The 21,814-nt window shown below is 53.6% G+C and overlaps 1 long non-coding RNA gene across 2 annotated transcripts; it reads left to right on the top strand.

Moving 5' to 3' along the window:
* The first annotated feature begins 14,433 nt into the window (after positions 1-14,433).
* On the top strand, positions 14,434-16,791 carry LOC135287454 (uncharacterized). 2 transcript variants are annotated; one of them, XR_010351137.1, is made up of 5 exons: positions 14,434-14,521; positions 14,610-14,681; positions 14,769-14,867; positions 15,303-15,377; positions 16,675-16,791. It is a non-coding gene; the product is annotated as an uncharacterized LOC135287454 (long non-coding RNA). The 2 variants fall into 2 exon arrangements; XR_010351136.1 differs by having other exon boundaries at positions 14,610-14,867.
* The last annotated feature ends 5,023 nt before the right edge of the window (positions 16,792-21,814 follow it).

The raw sequence follows: 21,814 nt of genomic DNA, 5'->3' as shown, positions 1-21,814 counted from the left end.
TCCAGGTCACTCAGCATCTTGTCCAGAAGTTTGGCTGCCTCCAGCGACTTGCTGTCTCCTGTGTCTTGGTTCTTCCATCTAGGAAGACCTTAATGGAAAGTGATTGAATTTCTCCTTCAGGCCCGAGTGGCAGTGAGGGCACCTGGGTGATTGGTGCCCTCCAAGGCACTCCCTCAGCTCTGCCTTCCACTCAGGAGCAGGGGCAGGGGGAGCACGTGCCTGCAGTGGCCCCACACTGGGATGGAAGGAGCCCCTTGCAGGCCAGTCAGGGCAGAAAGGACTCCCTGGAGCTGCCAGCAGCTCTAAAGCCAGCCCCGGGCAGGGCCAGGGCTTGGCAGTGGCAGCAGGAGCAGCTCAGGCTCCCTGGGGCTGGCAAAGGAGCTGCCAAAGGCTCAGCCCTGGGGCACAGCCCTGGGCCCGGCCCCTTCCCTCTCTGCCCTTCTCCCTGGCTGCACAGAGCACAAGGAAGGACACACTGGCATTGGCCACGGGAGGAAGATGGACAGCTAAATGCTCCTTCCTCCCAGTGACAGTGATCCTGCGGGATCCCTCAGAGCCTCAGTGGGGAGCAGGGCAAATTTTCGAGATTCTTTCAATCCTGAGATTATGTTGAGGGAAATGTCATGTGACTGCGCTCTTGTCGCATGGACACAGAGTGTTTTCTCTGAAAGGCTCACAGAGAACTTACCTCCAGCATTCTATGGGGGTTTCAAGTCATTATCTGATAGGGCATCCAGATACTCCATGACACCATCCCAGCCTAGAAAGGAGCAAAGATCAGAACCATTTCCATGGTGTTCTGGGATCCCCCTCTGTCTTGGGGAACTGGGCACTGCAAGGGGGTCGGGTAAGGCCTTGGCTGCCAGATGTCAGTGGACAAGGCCAAAGCTGCACAGGGGTCTGGGGAGCTCTGGAATGGCTCTGGTCACTCTCCACCCTCTTTGCAGGCCCTGTGCAACATCCCTGGAGTGGTGGCTGGAGGAGCCCAGGGCCTGTGGGGGCTCTCTCACTCCCACAGAGGAAACCCTCCCTAAAGCCCTGGGCAAAACCATCCCCAGCACTTCCCGGGGAGCAGGGAGCGCTGTGCCGGGAAAGGGGAGCCAGGCTGCCGGCTCACCTGCTCCCCGCACTTGCAGCGGAGCAGCCTGGGCAGCCCTGGCAGGCAGGGCCATGGCCAGGAGGAGCAGAAGTAGGAGGCGCAGAGCAAGGGCCATGGTGCCTTGCCCTCTGCCAGTCCCGCAGCTCTTGCTGCCACCGCTGTCCTGTCACCGCTGTCCCAACGTCAGCACTGCTGCTGCCACCGCCGCTGCTGCCGCAACAGTTGTGCTCAAGGACTGACTGCTGGCTCCTTGTGCTGCTGTGCAACCACGGGGCTCTGGCACCTCTGTGACCTCAGGGCCTGCTGTGTCCTCAGCCTCCTGTGACCCCTGAGCCTGTTGAGACCTCATGCCCTTAGCTGTACCCCCAGAGTGTGCCCCCATCTGTATGAATGGATTGCCCCAAATGTAAATGTTTTGCTTCATCAATGAGCCATTGCTCAGCAAAATTTGTGTTTTGCCTACTGACATTGCTGGTCAGGCTGTGTTCCTGGAGATGCTCTTGATGGCTTTCCTCTTTTCCTGGGCATGGCCCTGGAGGAGGTCCAGGCCTAGACGATGCCACAGAAGGAAATGTGCCCTCAGCCCAGGGACGCTCAGCATGGGCTCCCCCATCCCCTCGGGGCCCTGCCACTGGTCACAGCAGCCCCTGCCTGGCTCCTGCCTGCCCACACCGTGGCCATCCACGGCCGCTCCTGGGCACGGAGCTCAGCCAGTCCTGCTGCCGGGTGGGCTTTGCTGCTGCTCTCACCAGGACACTGGGTCACAGCTCCATCTCTCTACTGCAACAGAAGAGCTGATTTGGGAAGTGCTGTGCTGCCCCATTTCTTCAGCCCCTGCCCACACCCACAGTGGGACTGGGCCGCCCCCAGAAAACTGTCGAATCTGGGCTGTGGCTGCAGGGCACAGCTGCTCTACAGCACAGGTGGACTGTCTTGGGGGTAGGACTGCCCTGAGGGTAGGGACGAGGAACAGGGAGAGGTGTTCTCTATGTTTTCCGAAGGTGATTATTCTACAGACCATCAGGGCCAGACCAACACTGCATTAAAGGCATACACCAACTTACAAACTTGGCAGGGTCCCAGGGCAGGATACAATCTTTAGCCAATTGGGAGAAACTGAGGGTGGAACACCAGGCGGGGAATACAAGGTTTAAACCAATTGGGGATTACAGGGGAGGGGAAGAACTTAAACAAACCAATGGGGTTCCGAAGGATACAGAATTGATAGGGAAGTTTCTAGAGCAAGGGGCAGGCTTGGAGAGAGACTGACATGCAATGGGAGGAGGATCAGTGAACAAAAGGGCAGGTCTTTGGAAAGATGGACAAGTGGGGCAAAACCAACAACACATGGGGGAAAGGAGCAACTCATTGGTAATAAAATATGGTAAAACAATACAAAATAAGGGGAGGAGTATAAAACTGACTGCTAGGACGGAATTACAATCAAAGACATGAACTGCAGTGGGGAAGCTCTGAGTCAGGGTTCAGTTGAGCATTTCCAAATTATTTCCTGGCAGAAACAGATAGCCAAACTTGCCCGTTATCACATGCAAACAGAGGGTTCCCCAACAGCAACCCATTCTGAAGCTCTTCTGGGAATGAGGAACACGTGTTGTGGTGCCGGCTGCATCTGTGGGAGCAATGGGGAGCGTGAGCCCGTGCTGTGCTGCACTGCTGAGCTGGCAGCATGGTGGGTACAGGCAGGACGTTGTCTGTTTCCCCCAGAGCTGGGGCCTGCAGGCACCTTGCCGCCCCTGGGCACAGGCTGTGCCACCCAACAAAGCCCAGCAGGCCGGGAGGAGAGCCCGGGGGCAGCGCAGCTGCTTGGGCAGTGGCTGCTGCCAGGGACACGGGCCAAAGCCATCCCTGAGCAGCCACTGCCACCCCTGGCCCTCCCTGCCCCGTGACAGCTCCCCCAGCCCCAGGGGACAGACTGTCAAAAAGTCCACAGCCAGCAAAGAGATTGTCCCAGGAATTGTGTGCTGCTTTTCCTCCCTCCAGTTGTAAATCCCTCAGACTGCTGGAAACGACCACACGTGGTCTGATCAGCCCCCATGCTTTTCCAGTCTGCTCTCAGAAATTCTGCAACAAATGCACTAACAAATTCTAGGTTACATCTGTGAATTGCATGCTACAGTTTCCTTCATGTTTTTCCCAATACCTGGAAGTTTCTATATAAAGTAATGCCCTTGAGAATCTCTGTTTCTTTTCAGGTTTTTTTTTGTTGTGTTGTTGTTTTTTTTTTAATTAAGACAGATGAAACAGCCTTATTGGTTTTAGTTTTGGCAGGTCTGTTTTTTTTTCTCTGCATGATGGTTTACTTATTATCTACATTTAAGATTGTTTTTATTTATGGTTTTTTTGTTCCCCAAGCAATTTTTTTACTGTCTTTTGTTCACTTCTTAGTTAATATTCCATAGATGAATAGTTTGGACTCTCTTTTTATAGGAATATAAAGGTCTCAGAAAACTGTATTTTTAATTTTGATGACATTCTCTCTCCCCGCTCCTAGCCTTTACAATGATCCTTTTTGAAACATCACTGAGGATAAGTAGAGTTATTTGGGAAATAACCAATTGGCTTGGCTTAACTTGGGTATTGGATTATTATTTTCAGTCCTATAAACCTACATTGGTTCAAGGTTCACACCACGGTCCTGATTTGTGGCTCACTGCATGGATGCCTGTCTGAATTAAAAAAATGTTTGTGAGGCAGCTGAAGAGCTTAGACGTCAGAGATTAAAATTCCTGGGAGGAGGAGGAGGAGGTGGAGGAAGAAAGGATAAAATCCTGTTTCAAAAGCTGTTTTCTCACTTCTAGTATGCCAGAAGTATGGTAGACTACACCTATCTTCAAATGTCATTTACTTACAGAACAACTCTCTACAGTGCCAGACTCCAGGAGAAATGACTCAACACTTTGCCTCCCAATGCATCAGCTTTAATTCTAGTGAGAGGTAGGCCTTAATTACAGTCCGATTAGAGCAAATCAACAGAGCAGTCTTGCCATTGTGTGAGTGGCAAGAGGAATTTGCTTGTGAACAGATGAATATGTCCCGCTCAGTAATTAACAAAATTTGCCTTGACTTGGAAGAAAGTAGACAAGGAGCAATGCAGTATTGGGGTTTATCCAGGGATAAATGGGGCAAGAAGCTGTAACAACTTACCTGTTTTACAGAACACAAGTACTGATATGGCAAATAATGAACCCACATGAAGGGATCTTCAGGACATTCCTTTGTTTCTTAACTGGAAATGGGCAGCAAAATGCTGGCATTTATCTGAACTGGAAGCCGTGTTCCTCTCCTGTTTCTCCTTGAGCACACTCTGTGTTATTTGCAGACTTCACTGCCCAGCTCATTAATCCTCTCGTGGCCAATTGCTAAAGGGCACAACTACCAAAATACAGGTGCCAGCATAATCAGCCCAGCACTAATGCAGCACTGCTTTGATGGTGCACAGGAGCACAGAATGGCTTGGGTTGGAAGGGACATTTAAAGGCCATCTAGTCCCAATGGCCTGCAGTGAGCAGGGACACCTTGAACTAGGTCAGGTTGCTCAGAGCAGGAGCTTGACTGTCTGCAGGGATGGATGTCCACCTCTCTGGGCAACCTGTGCCAGGGTTTCAAAACCAGGCGTGTAAAAAATGTGTTTCTTTCATCCACTCTGAATTGACCACCTTTTAGATTAAAACCATTCCCCCTCGATCTGGTCACAAAAGGCTCTACTAATAATTCTGTCCCATCTCTTTACAAGCCCCCAGAAGGCCCTGAAAGGCAGCAATCAGGTGTCCCTGGAGTCTTCTCTCTTCCAGGCTGAACACTGCCAGCTCTCCCAGCCTGTCTCCAAAGCAGAAGGGCTCCAGCCCTCAGAGCATTTTGTCCCTCCTCTGGACTAGATCCAACAGGTCCATGTCCTTCCTGTCTTGGGGACCGAGAGCAGGATGCAGTACTCTGTCATGGCAGAGACCGAGACACTACAAAGCAACACACTCCATTTCCAGAAGGCTTCAAACCCTGTTTTTATTCTATCCTGCATGCCTTTTCTACATTCTTACAAAGCTCTTTTTGGAATAGGCATTTGCAGGTTTCTCTTATTTATCCTTCATTCTTTTTTGGTTTCTATGTCAATGACATAGAAAATTGGCAGAAAATTCTTTCAGGGGTTAACATGGATCCTCTTATCAAACTTTTTGATGGCTCACAGAGGTCACTGTAAAACCTCCTCCACAGTACTCCAGGTGGGGTCTCACCAGAGCAGAGAGGTGGAATCACCTCCTTCAACCTGCTGCGCACTCCCCTTTGGATGCCCATGGCTGCCTCATGTCCAGCCTCTCTTCTAGCAGCAACCCCAAGTCCATCCTGGCAGAGCTGCTCTGCATCCCTTCATGTCCCAGCCTGTGAGATCAGCTGAGCTGGGACTGTGTCACAGCCCTTGGGCAGAGCAGCTGGGCAGGATGAGCTCCCTCCTGAAGAAGGCAGATCCACCTTCCCAAACAATTCCACCTTGGCCATGAGGTCAGAGCAGGCTCTGAGGTCCCAGAGCCCCTGGTTGCACAGCAGCACAAGGAGCCAGCAGTCAGTCCTTGAGCACAACTGTTGTGGCAGCAGCGGCGGTGGCAGCAGCGGTGCTGACGTTGGGACAGCGGTGTCGGGACAGCGGTGGCAGCAAGAGCTGCGGGACTGGCAGAGGGCAAGGCACCATGGCCCTTGCTCTGCGCCTCCTACTTCTGCTCCTCCTGGCCGTGGCCCTGCCTGTCAGGGCTGCCCAGGCTGCCAGGTTTGTTTTTACCCCAACTGGCTTCATCAATGGCATTGAAACATTTAGATCAAGTTGGATGTTGTCTGAGTAAAGAAACTAATGCCACATCCACTGCAATCAGTGACATGTTGACAGATGTTAATTGTGTTAGACATGCTACCCTTCAAAACAGGGCAGCAGTGGATTTTCTTTTACTGGCACATGGACAGGGTTGTGAGGAATTTGAAGGATTCTGTTGTATGATTCTGTCAGATCATTCTGAATCCATCCAAACAGCATACAAAAGCTGAAAGATTTGACAGCTCAAGTTAAAGAAGATGGTCTGTCATAGTTAGATGATTTGTTCCAGGAATGGAGCTTTGCACCTTGGCTAAGGGAACTCTGTAAGATAGGTCTATACGTGCTGAGTGTTTTGGTGGCCATACTAGTAGTGACACCTTGCAGACTTTGGTGCGACAAATGATGGACAAAACTATGAAAGAAGCTTTTATCATACAAGAGAGAAAAGTAGGAAATAGATTCACAGAAAGTTCTCAAAATCTTACAGAGATGGTAGATGAAGGTATAGCCATAGAAAAAGGTTTTGAATTAAAACCTTAGAACAGGTGAGATTTTTTGAACAATGACTTGTAATTGTTATCAGACGTGACTTATGCCCTTTGAACTGACTGGACTTTCACAGCATTAAAATTGCTGTGTTGTAATATAGCAATACTTAATGTGAGCAAAAAGGAAGCTTTGAGCAAGTAACAAGCAGATATATTAGAGTAAAGCTACAAAACGGAAGGGAGTTAATAAACGAGACAGTTACGAAAGTTTCTTTTTAGTTGAACCAAGAGGGGGAATTGTGGGAATCCATAAAATCTGAGGGTTTTGGCAAAGCTGCAAAAGGCAAGCCTCAGTAACAGCAGAACTGCAATTAGAGCTAAAAAGTAATCATAGGATTTGTCAGAGAAAAATTGTATAAGAAGTAGGCAAGTAAAGGCTTAGAGAGCAATGGTCTATGCATTAAGACTTGTCTAGAACAACTCCCTAACCTGCAGAAAAGTCTATCTAGTTGAACGTGAGGAAGTTCTAAGCTTAATAATGGAGCTCTGTGTGTTGTATTTTAAGCAGATATTATATTTGAAATAAGCAAGCACGATTTTAACCAAAGGAATGTGTGCTTATAGTAATTGGATGGAACTACTGTCAATAGGTTTTGCTTTTTGTGATTGGCCAGGAAACTTTTAAAGTAAGTTGCAACATTAAGTTCTTGGTCTGCTGCTTGGGATGTGAGATGCTTGCATCTTCCCATTGTCATAACCATATAATGAGACTGATGCTGGAAAATGAAATGGCTCAAGGCACATTCCTGAGTAGTACTGTCCTGTTTGTGATTTCTACATAGATCCAGATCCAGCAATAAGGGGCAGCTGTCCAGCTGAGCCGAGCTGTGCCAGCAGCTCCAGCCGTGCTGGGGAGCCTTGCCAGCTCTGGGCCCTGCTGTGCAGGAGGGTCCCTGTGTGCCCCTGGCAGCTGGGGCCTCGGCCACCTCCTCTCACCACAGGGGCAGCTCTGGACAGGAGTTGAAAGACGGTGGCTCCACCTCACACCCAGAGAGCGTGAGCAGCTCCTCCAGCAGTAATAAGGGTCTGGACAGCCCTCTCAAGTGCTCTTTGAAGGGGACCCCAGAACAGCCATCTGCAAGGAAACCTCCTCCTACCGTGTAGATCCCACTGCCACCTGCTCTCCCCATGGGTCTCCCCAAGATGACTTTAACCATTTTTTTGGTCTCCCTGTATCCCAGTGTCTGGGAGGTAGCAGCAGCAAAGCCCACCCGGCAGCAGCACTGGCTGAGCTCCATGCCCAGGGGCAGCTGGGGATGGCCACGGTGTGGGCAGGCAGGAGCCAGGCAGGGGCTGCTGTGACCAGCGGCAGTGTCTCGATGGGCTGGGGGAGCCCAGGGGGCAGGCAGCAGCGTGGGGCTCCTGGGAACAAGTGACACCATTTTGCCTTTGTTTTTAATTTTTAGAAATTATACAGTTTTAGAAATATTTTAAAATGTATTTATTTTTATATTCCTAAATATTTCTTCCTGAGTACTGCAGTAGTTAAGGACTTTTCAAGGACTAAGGACTTGACTCCTAAAGCAGTTTTAGAATCCTGAAAAAGCAACCCTATTTTGTCTTCACTTCTAATTTTTAGAAATATGTTCACCACATGGTTCATCCCTTTTTAAAGAATACATTTCTATTTTTGAAAGTAGTTTTACAGTTCTGGAAAATTTTTTACACTTATACAATGAAAAATAAAGTGGCATTTCAGTGGTAATGTTTACTCTGCAAAGAAGTAAGGCACCCTAAGACACCCAGCCTCCTGCAGAGGCAAAGATCTTTTCCCATGGGAACTTTGTACCTAGTCACAACCACGTTACGTAAAACCTTTTCCCAGATATTTCCTGGGATTCTTGACAATCTCACCTCTTAGTCTTCAGAGGCAAACTTTGAGCACAGTGGGAATCTCTTCAAGTCACCGTTTTGTTTTCTTCTGCAAGAACTGCCTCAGTTCTGGAGCAGGGCCTTCTCTCAGCTTCCTGCTGCCCCCGGGCTCTCCTCCCGGCCTGCTGGGCTTTGTTGGGTGGCACAGCCTGTGCCCAGGGGCGGCAAGGTGCCTGCAGACCCCAGCTCTGGGGGAAACAGACAACGTCCTGCCCGTATCCACCTTGCTGCCAGCTCAGCAGTGCAGCACAGCACGGGCTCACGCTCCCCATTGCTCCCACAAATGCAGCCGGCACCACAACACGTGTTCCCAATGCCCAGAAGGGAATTGGTTTCTGCCAGGGAACACACAGCTGGCTAGAGTTAATGACAAGCCTGGCTTTTCTATGGCATGCAGGGCATTGGGGGACCCCTGTAAGGATGGCAGTTGGCCGGGGTCCCTCATGAGGCACACAAGCTGGAGGGGGGGTTTTGTAGGTGTTGGGTTTTGCAGTAAGGCATGCAGGGCTTTGCGTCCTTTGTAAGTGGTGCATGGGGCTGGGGTTCCTCATCAGGTTCTTAGGGGATTTGAGATCTCTTCTGTGGCGTACAGGTGACTGGAGACATCTGTAAGGCTGGCAGGGGCTTGAGTTCCTCATGATTAACGTGGTGGCTTAGTGCTTGCCATCAAGGCCTGGAGAGGAGCTGAGTCCTTCCTAAGGTGGGCAGGAGGCTGGGCTCTTTTGTGAGGCACACAAGGCTGTCCTGGGGTCTCTGCATTGGTGTGCACAGATTTTCTGTGAGGCACACGGGGATATTTTGGTGTCTCTGCTGAGGGGTGCAGGGATCCCTCAGGAGGCACAAAGGAGTCTTGATGGTCTCTACTAAGGTGTGCAGGGATCCCTCATGAGATGTGCAGTGGAGTTTTTCAGTCTCCTCAGCGCAGCAAAGGGCCACTCTCGATGGAGGCTGTGCAAAGTGGGCAGAAAGCTTCCTGCCAAGCCTTGCGGCCGGCGGGCAGGCAGAGCCCATCCTTGGGGGTCGGGCGGGGCCTCTGGAGCCGCCGCGCCCTTGTAGGGCAGGTCCCGGCCCCGGCGGGGAAGGGCCGCGGCCCCGGGCTCCGGCGGCGCCGCCGAGCAGCGGCGGAGGCACAACAAGGGCCCCGCTCCGGCCTGGCCCTGTGCTGCAGCCGAGCACAGGGACAGCCACGGCCGCTCCCTGCGCCACAGGCGGCACCGGGGCTGCAGCTGAGGCCGTGCCTGCTCCCACTGAGGAAGGAGCTCCTTGCAATGCCCAGTTCCTAAAGCACATGGGCAAGCCAGCACAGCATGGAAACTGCTTCTGAACTGTGCTGCCTTAGACACCGGAATCGAGAGATGGATTGACTGAAGTTCTGACCAGTCGCAGTGTGAAGATCATGCTGCATGCTGGAGGCAACTTCGCCATGTCCCTTTCCTGAGAGAACAATCATGGATTAGCAATTGTGGCCAAGAGCAGCCCCAGGGGCATGGGGCACAGGACAGAGCAAGGTTGGGAGGAGAAAGAGCAGGGCCGAGGTTGCCCTTGAAAGGCAGAGGCGCTCTGGGGCCCGCTGCTGGCCAGCGGGCCAGGGCCTTGAGGGGCAGCTGTCCAGCTGGGCTGAGCTGTGTCAGCAGCTCCAGCCGTGCTGGGGAGCCTTGCCAGCTCTGGGCCCTGCTGTGCAGGAGGGTCCCTGTGTGCCACTGGCAGCTGGGGCCTCGGCCACCTCCTCTCTCCACAGGAGCGCCTCTGCAGCTTCACAAGACCGGCCAAAGGCCTCAGTCATGGAGAACTGGACCTGTCATCTTGCGTCTCCTTGCCAGTGCCTGTTGTCCCGGCCATGGCTGCATGACCAGCTTATTGCTCAGTACATGTTGAGGAGCCTCTGTCCCCAGAGGTGCTGGCCCTGGTGTCCAGCCAGGACAGGTGGTGCGGCCCTCCTGCCAGGGAAGGGCCTGAGTGCAGCAACATCTTTGGGCTTCATCTCAGGTGTCTGTGTGCTACCACCAGCACTGGCTGAGCTGATTGTCTGGGCACAGTCAGGGGTGGGCAGGCAGCAACGACACATAGGACTCCTGAGAAAAAGTGACCCCATTTCGTCTTTGTTTTACATTTTGACATATTATAGATTTTTAGAAATATTCAGCATTATTTTTCATAGGAAAAAATCCCCAAATATTTCTTACATTTTTCCATAGTCGTTTAGGATTTTTCAAATTACTTTTCGAAGTAGAAAAATTTAGAACACATTCACACTTGTAGAATAAAAAATAAAACTGCATTTAATTGGTAATCTTCGCTCTAAGAAGAAGGAAGTCATCACAAGACACCCAGCATACTGGAGAGGCTCTTTTCTCACTGGAGATTTGTACCGAGTGACAACAACCAACTTTAAACCTTTTCCCTGATATTTTCTAGGATTTCTGACAACCTCACCTCTCCGTCTTCAGAGGCAAACTTTGAGCACAGTGGGCATCTCCTGCAGTGCAGGAGGGTCTCTGTGTGCCAGCTGCAACTGGGGCCTCAGCCACGTCCTGTCTCAACATGTGTCCATCTGCAGCTTTACAGGAACGGCCAAACACCTCAGTCTGGGACACCTGGAGCAGACATTTCCCATCTCCATGCCCATGCCCGATGTCCCTGTGCCAGCTGCTTTAACAGCCTGTTGCTGTGCAGATGCTGCCTCCAGCCAGACAAGGTCCTCTCCCCTTGAAGGCACTGGCCCTGCTTTCTGGCCCCTACTGAAGGTGGGCAGGGCTTGGCCCAGCTCTTCTCTTGCAATAAAGAGATGGGGCTGTCACCCCAGTGTCCGGGTGGTAGCAGCAGCAAAGCCCACCCAGGATCAGCACAGGCTGAGCTGCGTGCCCAGGGGCAGCTGGGGATGTCCACTGTGGGGAGGCAGGAGCCAGGCAGGGGCTGCTGTGACCAGTGGCGGGTCCCCGGGGAGGATGGGGCAGCCCATGCTGAGTGTCCCTGGGCTGAGGGACCTTTCCTTCCATGGGACCATCTGGGCCTGGACCTCCTCCAGTGGCTTGCCCGGGAAAAGAGGGAAGCCATCAAGAGCATCTCCAGGGACACAGCCTGACCAGCAATGTCAGCAGGCGAAAAAAAAGCATTTTCTTAACAATGGACCTGTGATAAAGCAAAACAATCAGGGCAGTCCATTCATACAGATGGGGGCACACTCTGGGGGTATAGCTAAGGCCATGAGGTCACAGAAGGGCTCTGGGGTCACAACAGGCTGAGGTCACAGCAGGCCCTGAGGTCACAGATGTGTCAGAGGTGCCAGAGCCCCGTGGTTGCACAGCAGCACAAGGAGCCAGCAGTCAGTCCTTGAGCACAACTGTTGCGGCAGCAGCGGCAGTGGCAGCAGCGGTGCTGACGTTGGGACACTGGTGTCAGGACAGCGGTGGCAGCAAGAGCTGCGGGACTGGCAGAGGGCAAGGCAGCATGGCCCTTGCTCTGCGCCTCCTCCTCCTGCTCCTCCTGGCCGTGGCCCTGCCTGCCAGGGCTGCCCAGGCTGCTCCGCTGCAAGTGCGGGGAGCAGGTGAGCCGGCAGCCTGGCTCCCCTTTCCCGGCACAGCGCTCCCTGCTCCCCGGGAAGTGCTGGGGATGGCTTTGCCCAGGTCTTCAAGGAGTGTTTCCTCTGTGGGAGTGAGAGAGTCCCAAGGGACCCTGGGCAACCCCATTTCCCATTCCTCTCCCAGAATGTTACACAGGGCAGGGAAAGAGGGTGGAGAGTGGCCAGGAGCCACCCCAGTGCTCCCCAGGCCCCTGTGCAGCTTTGGCCACGTCCACTGACATCTGCCTCCCACAGCCTTACCCGACGCCCTTGCAGTGCCCAGTTCCCTGAGGCAGAAGGAGATCCCAGCACACACAGAAATGGTTCTGGTCTTTGCCCCCTTCTAGATTTGGATCACGACTTACATGACTTGGAAGTCCTGGTGAATGACACTTTGAATGTCTTGGAGAATGCTGGAGGCAAGTTCTGCATTTCCGTTTTTACTGGCAGAATAATCAGTGTCCATGTGGCAAAAGCTCACTCAGGGGCCATTTTTGTTAAGGTTAAGTCAGGGTGGAAAGATTCTGAAAACTTTGCCCTGCTCCCTTCTGGAGCCCTGAGGGATCCCACAGGATCACTGTCAGTGCGAGGAAGGAGCATTTAGCTGTCCATCTTCCTCCTGTGTGCAATGCCAGTGTGTCCTTCCGTGTGCTCTGTGCAGCCAGAGAGAAGAGCAGAGAGGGAAGGGGCCAGGCCCAGGGCTGTGCCCCGTGGCTGAGCCTTGTGGGCAGCCTGAGGATCTCCTGCAGTGCCACAGGAGCTCTTCTGTCCTGCCTTTCTTTGCAGCTGAACCTGCTGGTGAAGGTGGTGCAGCTTCCCAAGCCACGTCCAGGACGGAGCCTCTGGGAGATGCTGAGGGTAGGTCAAGGCCTTTCCCCCTGGGAGAGCTGCCAGCTCAGAGCCCAAATCTGGGCCAGGGGGCATCGCTGCAGGTGCCAGCACAGAACCAGGCATGTGTGTGCCCTCGATCTGCGCGATCCCCTCACCGCTCCTGCGGCTCAGTGGTGCCCGTGCAGATCAGCAGAGATGGCTGAAGCTTCTGTGGCTGTTGTGTTACAGGTGAGTCTGCCAGGAGGACTTCTCCAGCTCCTTTGCTGATCCCTACAAAGAAGCCTGGTTCCCATCGCAGGGGTGAGTAGTGTGTCCCTGCTGACCCCACAGGCTGAGCCCTGCTTTTGTGGGATCCGTTCGTGGGAAATGGAACTATGTTGCTCTAAGGTCCTCCGAGGGGAAAGGACCAACCTACAGGACACCAGAAACCCCATGAGCCATCCAAAAACATAAGGCAAATGGTGAAGGAAATGCAGCAGGCAGGAGACGGTGGGTGCATTTCCCTCATGCTTCCCCTGGGTCTCAGCAGCCAGGGGCTTTGTCTGCACATCTGGACACTCCGTGCCCGGCACAGCGGGAAGGGATCCATGGCAGCCTCGCTGCCCTGCTTTTGCTTTCACGCCCTGAAGGGCTGTTTCCCAGCCTGGCCTGGCTGCAGCTTCTGCCCAGCCCCTGCGGGAAGGCATTTGGCATCAACTGACAGGCAGCCCTAATTGCACAACAGGCCTGAGATGCCCTGCAATTTCCAGTTGCTGTGTAGAATAGAAAGGGTACCAGTTTGGAGAAGGGAGGGCCCTGGCCTACCCAAAAAGTTTATAGGGATTTCCTGATTCTTAGCCATATCTTTGGCAAGCATTCCCCCCTGAAGGCGCCACCTCCCCAGTGGGGAACAGCCCCACCTGATCCAGCTGTCCCTCTTCCTTTCTCCAGAAGTGGATGGAGAGGCTGGGCAGAAGGCCACGTTTCCCGGAGGAAGCAGTGGATCTGTGCCAGCCTCTGCTGCAGGAAGAGAGGCGATGCCAGGCACAGTCCCAGGAGGTAATTGCTGTGCCTCTGGGCCTGAGCCCTGCTGAGGCTTGAGCTGCCCTCTCTGCTGCCTGGCAGTGCAGGCACAGCCCGGACAAGACAGGCACAGCCCAGGGGAATTATCCCAAGCAGGATCAGGGCACTCTGGTACTGAGCAGTCCTGCTGGGGTCTCTCTGTGGGAAACACTTCCTGAAACCTGGCAGCGACTGCACAGTGTGCCCATGGTGGGGAAAGGACAGAGAGGGAGATCAAGGCTCCAGTGTGTCCTGAGTGGGCTTGATTATGTGCCCTTGGGCTGCGGGATTTGTCCCAGGGGAAGAGAGAGATGGAGGGACAGAAGAAGGTAGAAAGGGAGGGAGACAAGTGCAGGAGGGATGGAGGGATAGAGGGTTAGTTGTGGCACTCCTGCCACAGTTTTCCCCAGTGCTTTAGCAAGAGTTTCAGGTGTGGGAGTGAGAGAGAGCCCCAGGGTCCTAGGCTGCTCCAGCAGCCCCTCCAGGGATGTTGCAAAGGGCAGGGAAAGAAGGAGCAGGAGCCAGCCCAGAGTTCCTAAGGCCCCTGTGCAGCTTTGGCCATGTCCATTGACATCGGGCTCGCACGGCCTTACCCGACCCCCTTGCAGTGCCCAGTTCCCTGAGGCAGAAGGGGATCCCAGCACACCCTGAAAAATGTTCTCATCTGTGCTCTGATCTAGCTGAGATTGCTCAGAAGGCTTCTCCATTAGCTTGGCTGCATAAAGTTTTGAAGCCCTTGGAGTCTCCTGCAGGTATGTTCTCAGTGTGCCACCAAGGAATAATTGTTGACAACCTGGAAGGAACCAGGTGACAGAAGCTTCTGTGGCTCTTGTGTTACAGATGTGTCTGCAGGGAGGACTTTTCCTGTTCCTTTGCTGATTCGTACACAGAAGCCTGTCTCCCATGGCAGGGGTGAGTAGTGTGCTCCTGCTGACCCCACAGGCTGAGCCCTGCTTTTGTGGGATCCATTCCTGGGAAACGGAACTACTTTCTCTTAAGGTCCTCTCAGGGGGAAGAGCAAAGGCAAAAAACAGAAGAAACCCCACGAGCCAAACAACATCCTGAAACACATAGTGACAGAACTGCACAAAGGCCATGGTGAGAGCATTTCCTTTTCGCTCATGTTTCCCCTGGGTCTCAGCAGCCGGGGACTTTGGCTGCACATCTGGACACGCCGTGCCTGGCACAGCAGGAAGGGATCCATGGCAGCCTCGCTGCCCCGCTGCTGCTTTCTCAGCCTGGCCTGGCTGCAGCTTCTGCCCAGCCTCTGCAGAAAGGCATTTGGCATCAGCTGACAGGCTGCCCAAACTGCACCACTGGCCTGAAATCCTCTGCAATTTCCCAATCCCCAGGCCCATCCGGAGTGGTGGCTCTTTGGAGGAGGGAGGGCCATAGCCAGCCCCAAGGCACTGGAGGGATCAGGATTTTCCTGATCCTTATGCATGACTGGGACATGTGTTGCCTCCTGAAGAGGCCACCTCCCCAGTGCATAATGATTCCATCTGATCTAGCTGTGCCTCTTCCTTTCTCAAGGGATGGACAGAGAGGCTCTGTGGAAGGTGGCATTTCCTGAAGGAAGGGAAGAGATGCCAGGCACAGTCCCAGAAGGTAATTGCTGTGCCTCTGGGCCTGAGCCCTGATGAGGCTTGAGCTGCCTGCCATCTGTGCTGCCTGGCAGTGTGGGCACAGCCCGGACAAGACTGGCACAGCCCAGGGGAATTATCCCGAGCAGGCTCGGGGCACTCGGGTACTGAGCAGTCCTGCTGGGGTCCCTCTGTGGGAGACACTTCCTGAAACCTGGAAGCGAGTGCATGGGGTGCCCATGGTGAGGAAAGGGCAGAGGAGGGGAGCAAGTCTCCAGTGTGTCCTGAGAGAGCCTGGATATGTGCCCTTGGGCTGTGGGAGCTGTTCCATGGGCAAGTGGGCAAGCAGGAGGGAGGGTCAGAGGTTGGGAGGGATAGTTGTGGCACTACCTGCTGCAGTTTTCCCCAAGCATTTAGTGAGGGGTTCCTGTGTGGGAATGAGGGAGGCCCAGGGCCCTGGGCTCCTCCAGCAGCCCCTCCAGGGATGTTGCAAAAGGCATGGGAAGTGTGTGGAGAGTGACCAGGAGACACAGGCTCCCACAGCCTTACCCAACCCCCTTGCAGTGCCCAGTTCCTTAAGGCAGAAAGGTATCCCAGCACACCATGGAAATGGTTCTGATCTCTGCTCCCTTTTAGATTGGGATCACGACTTAGATCACTTGGAAACACTAGTAAATGGTGGTTTGAAGACCTTGCCAGATGTTGGAGGCAAGTTCTCAATGTACATTTCCTGACAGAATAATCAGTGTCCATGTGGCAAGAGCTCAGTCAAGTGGCATTTCCCTTAAGTTCCTCTGAAGGTTGATCAGTTCAGGAAATCTTGCCCTGCTCCATTCTGGAGCTTGGAAGGATCCCACAGGATTGCTGTCAGTGGAAGCATTTAGCTGTCCATCTTCCTCCCGTGTGCAATGCCAGTGTGTCCTTCCTTGTGCTCTGTGCAGCCAGGGAGAAGGGCAGAGAGGGAAGGGGCTGGGCCCAGGGCTGTGCCCCGGGGCTGTGCTTGTGGCAGCTCCGTTGCCAGCCCCAGGGAGCCTGAGCTGCTCCTGCTGCCACTGCCAAGCCCTGGCCCTGCCTGGGGCTGGCTTTAGAGCGGCTGGCAGCTCCAGGGAGTCCTTTCTGCCCCGACTGCCCCGCAAGGGGCTCCTTCCATTCCAGTGTGGGGCCACTGCAGGCACGAGGTCCCCCTGCTCCTGAGTGGAAGGCAGAGCTGAGGGAGTGCCTTGGAGGGCACCAATCACCCAAGTGCCCTCACTGCCACTCAGGCCTGAAGGAGAATCTTCAACAGTGCCACAGCAGCTCTTCTGTCCTGCCTTTCTTTGCAGCTAACCCAGTTGGTGAAAGTGATCTGGCTTCCCAACCCACGTTCAGGATTGAGTCTCTGGGAGATGCTGAGGGTAGGTCAAGGCCTTTCCCCTGGGAGAGCTGCCGGCTCAAGGGCCCAAAGCTTGGCCAAGGAGGCAGCGCTGCAGGTGCCAGCACAGAACCATGCACGTGTGTGCCCATGCCCTGCACAATCCCCTCATGATTTCTGCTCAGCGCTGGCAGCTGTCTGGGGAAGGGAGAGGCCTGGCCCAGCCACAAAAGCCCAGATACTTTGTAAATCCTTTCCCCATTTTTGATAAGCATGCTGCCCTGAAGATGCCAGCAAAGAAATGGGGAATTGTTCCATCTGACCCAACTGTCCTTTTTTGTTTCTCAAGTGATGGACCAAAAGGCAGGGCTGAAGGAGGTGTTTCCCCAAGGAAGCAGTGGCTCATTGGCAGCCCCAGCTGCAGGAAGGAAGGCGATGGCAGCCACGGGCACAGGCACAGCAGGTAATTGCTGTGCCGGGCTCAGCCCTGGGTGGGGCTGTGTGGCAGCGGCTCTTCCCCCAGGGCCTGCCCTTGCCCAGCCCGGCAGCAGCCAAAGCTGGAGGCGCCTCGGCTTCCAGGCCTCTGGAGCTCGTTCAGAGCCCCGGGGAAACGGGACTGGTGCAGCAACGTCCCTCCCGCTGCAGCTGCTGCAGAGCTGGCCCTGAGTGCCCAGAGGCCCAAGGCACAGGAGCAGCCCCGAGCGGGAGCCCTGCCGCCAGCCCAGGGCCAGAGGCAGCCCTGGCTCCCGACTGAAGAGGGGCTGCGCTGGTTCCTGACAGGGCCTGAGCCTGTCCCCTGGGGCTGGGGGAGCTGTCACGGGGCAGGGAGGGCCAGGGGTGGCAGTGGCTGCTCAGGGATGGCTTTGGCCCGTGTCCCTGGCAGCAGCCAGTGCCCAAGCAGCTGCGCTGCCCCTGGGCTCTCCTCCCGGCCTGCTGGGCTTTGTTGGGTGGCACAGCCTGTGCCCAGGGGCGGCAAGGTGCCTGCAGGCCCCAGCTCTGGGGGAAACAGAGAACGTCCTGCCCGTATCCACCGTGCTGCCAGCTCAGCAGTGCAGCACAGCACGGGCTCACGCTCCCCATTGCTCCCACAGATGCAGCCGGCACCACAACACGTCTTCCCAATGCCCAGAAGGGCCTCGGAAGGGGCTTCTGTAAGGGAGCAGGCTGCTGGGCAGGGTTACTGACAGGCCTGCTTTTTTTGGAGTTTATCTTCATCTTATGCTGGGTCCAAATTAATTTTTACTGCAAGAGAAAATGGTGAGTGTTTTCTTCATCTTTCCGTGAAACAGCTGCTTATGAAAATCTAATGCAGACAGGAAACATTCGCAGGGAGGCCGCCATGGAGTTGTGGCCAGTCCATGATTCTCCAAATAACTCTGCTGAGGGTTCTGCTGCTGCCCAGTGCTTCCATTGGCCTCTTAATTGCTGGGCCTTGTCCTGGGGGGCCTGCTGGGGCTGCAGCCAGTGCTGGCTCCCACTGAGGCTGCCTGGCCAAGAGCAGCCCCAGGGGCACGGGGCAGAGGCAGAGGGAGGTGGGGAGGAGAAAGAGCAGGGCTGAGATTGCCCTTGAGAGGCAGAGGTGCTCTGGGGCCTGCTCCTGTCCAGGGACCCTGCCCAGAGCCGTCCCTGTAGGCCTGTGCCAGCAGCTCCAGCCGTGCTGGGGAGCCTTGCCAGCTCTGGGACCTGCTGTGCAGGAGGGTCCCTGTGTGCCCCTGGCAGCTGGGGCCTCAGCCACTTCCTCTCTTCACAGGTGCTCCTGTGCATCTGCAGAAGACGAGCCGAAAAACAGAGGCAATGAAAACCTGATCATTTATCCCAGGTCTTCACTTCCGCCCCTATTTGCCCTGCCGTGTCTGCATCACCATCCATGAGTCCATTCCATAACCCACCCCTCCACAATGTGTCCCTCTGCTCCTGAGCCCCCTGGTCCTGTTCCCCGGCCAGGACTGAAGGTGGGCAGCCCTTGTCTGGCAGGGCAGGTCTTGGCCCATATTTTATGTTCAAATAAAGAGTTGGAGTTTTCACAACTATGTCCAAGTGGTAGCAGCAGCAAAGTCCACCCGGCAGCAGCACTGGCTGAGCTCCATGCCCAGGAGCAGGGGCTGCTGTGCCCAGCGGCGGGGCCCCGAGGGGATGGGGGAGCCTATGCTGAGCGTCCCTGGGCTGAGGGCACATTTCCTTCTGGGTGATCAGCTGGGCCTGGACCTCATGAGGTTCACTGGGATATTTTGGGTTCCCTGCTGAGGAGTGCAGGGATCCCTCATGAGGCACAAAGGAGTATTGATGGCCTCTCCTAAGGTGTGCAGGGATCCCTCATGCAGTGGGCAGCAGGGTTAAATTTGAGGGGGTTTTTTACTCTTCTCAGCACAGCACAGGGACACTTGGCCGAGGTTTTGCCAAGCTGGGAGAAAGCCTCTTGCAAAGCCTTGGGCCCAGCCTGTGGGCACAGCGGGCGGCGCAGCCCATCCCCTGGGCCAGTCCGGGCTGCTGAGGCCGGGCCGGGCCGGGCCAGGCTCGGGCCCCGGCAGGGAAGGGCCGCGGCCCTGGGCTCTGCTGAGGCTGCTGAGCTCCAGCCTGCCCTGTGCTGCAGCCCAACACATTGACAGCCATGGCCGTGCCCTGGGCCACCGCAGGCACCCAGGGCTACAGCTGAGGCCGCGCCTTCTCCCACTGAAGGGAGGCTGGCTCTGTTCCCTCGGAGGGCACAGCTTAGCTCCCAGCACCTTTGTAAACCTGCCTGCTGGGGAAATGCTGGGGGCCAGAGTGTTCCAACCCTTCTCACTGGGATGTGTGGCTGGTGGTGTAGGGATTTTAACATTTTTTCCCTCTAAATTTGTGTCCTGGCAGAGGGTTAAGTTTGCTTGCTCTCAGTAGGGCGCTTTTCTTCTTGGCGGTCAGTTGGGTTTCAATGCAGCCAGGGTTGAAAGAGGATCTCTGGCCGCTTGGGCCGTGGTTGTGGGACACCTTGGCTTCATCCTTCCTTTGGCTGTGATTTGCACTGGTGCTTGTGCAGGCATTTTACAGTAACTGGCTTCAGTTTGTTCCTCCTGGTACCAAAAACCGAGACTAAACCTCTTTAACACCACTGTAGTATTAAGAGGCAGGCCTTACTTTCTTGACTTGCTGGATGCACAGGCCATTGGCATCACAGGGCCTTCTTGGTGGGGTCTTCAGATACCCTGGTGGTCACTAAGGAAGGAAGCTTTTTTTTCTGGGAAAAACATACTTTCCCATGTGTGGAAAAGAATAACCTCTCACTTCCCCCTCCCTTTCTATACAAAGTGATACAGGCAAGTGCATTCATATATCTCTATCTTCCCTATCTATCCATCTATCTATCTATCTATCTATCTATCTATCTATCTATCTATCCTATTAATCTATTGTGATGTTGCGTTTTATTCAACTGGTATGCTCTATCTCCAAAATGTACCTCTTGAAAATATATGGTTTATTCCAAGCTGTGTTCCTCCCCTGAAGTCTCATCAATCTGCAGTCCCATTGACCCAAATCTTATTTCGCACCCACTTTGAATTTCCCTCTTAAGCTGTGCAAGCAACAACAGATTCTCTCATGTCCCATCTCTCCCCTAGGCTCCCCCTCTCTCCCCCTCCCTTTCCCTTTCCCCCTTCTCCCTCAGAAACCATGTTACATCCGGGGCTGGGACCCCAATAAACCCTCATCTAATCAGCACCCTCAGAAGCCGTGTGGAGTCTCCTTGCGTGCCTGCTGCTGCCAGCGAACTCACAGCCCAGGGGGCCCTCCGGGGACACCCCGAGGAGCTCCCCTCAAAGGAACTGCTACAATCTATGAAATATTTCTATGCACGATATTTTGTTTATTTGGAAATTATGACACATCACTTGAGAGCTGGAAAAGAAAACCATCCATCTTTGATATAGCAAAGCTTGGGTGGAGGAGCAAACCTGAACTGTGATTTCCTTCTTGCTAGACATATGCTGGCTTCTTTAGATTGACTTTGAACCAAAATCCTGCAAAGCAGGAAAATGACTGGTGGCCATCACTCTGATATCCTTAAAAGCACTTTTTTCATTTTAATTGTTTTCATCTACGATGGCTGGTAAATACCTTTCTTCTCTAAGTTATGTGCTGGCAATATTGGAGGTAGAAAATAACATAATACTGCATATTTTAGATACTTGATAGTTTTCTTGTGAAATTTTCTGGCAGTATCTCCTGCCCCAAAACTAAAGCAGCAGGTCAGCTACTGAGCACAACTCATTGCATAGCTGCAGCTCATGTTTCTACAGTGGAAGTGGCTTTTTGTTCTTCTGCAGGGGTATGAAACACTACCAATTGAAAGGCTGCCTACAGAGCAAAGAGCCTTTTTTAGGGTAACCTGGACTTTGGGAAGGTGGTAGCTGTTACATGAATACCCAGCAAACTGCTGAAATTAATTTTTGTGACTACTCTCTCATGATTTTGGCCTGGCTTCTTTAGGAGATTCAATTTTCATTAGAAATGGCACAGTGGAGCCAGTGCTGCCTCGGGACAGGTGGAGCTGGGACAAATGGCACATTGATTTTGATCTCAACAAAAAGCCACCTGAGCTCCTCATGACAGCAACCCCACAGACTGGTAACGGATCCATTAAAAATAACTCATCACAGAGCTTTTAACTTGAAGCTCTGACACATGGAGCTTGTTCACTTCTGCCATGGAGGAAGGGAGTTTGAAGACAAAGAGGTTTAGCAAGGAGATCCATGTACAACAAAAGTGCTTCTATTTTAGCAAATGAAGCATCATAGGATGTAAAACCTCATCCATACTCCAGTCTTATCCCTCCATTTACCCAAATTCTTGATCTTAATTCCTTTGTCAGTAGGAAAATATGACAGGGAAGTGTAGATCCTCCTTTCCTTCTTCAGCTGGGCAGCTTGTAATCTCGTCTGCTTCCGTAAACAAGAGCAGGCAAACGGGAATTTTGTCATGAAACCATACTTGGGAAAGTTTGCCCTGTGTTTGTTTTTGTCCCGAAGTAACTGAGATTCATCGGAGTATTTGCAAGCCATAAATGATGGATTTATTTCGTTTGCTAGAATTTTGATTTTTTTAGACCTTTTCTGCTGCACAAGAGCCTGGCACTTGCA

Source organism: Passer domesticus, chromosome 29 (genome assembly GCF_036417665.1).
Source record: "Passer domesticus isolate bPasDom1 chromosome 29, bPasDom1.hap1, whole genome shotgun sequence".
NCBI lineage: Eukaryota > Metazoa > Chordata > Aves > Passeriformes > Passeridae > Passer > Passer domesticus.
Note: the sequence above shows the minus strand (reverse complement) of the source record. Positions and strands in the feature narration are given on the sequence as shown.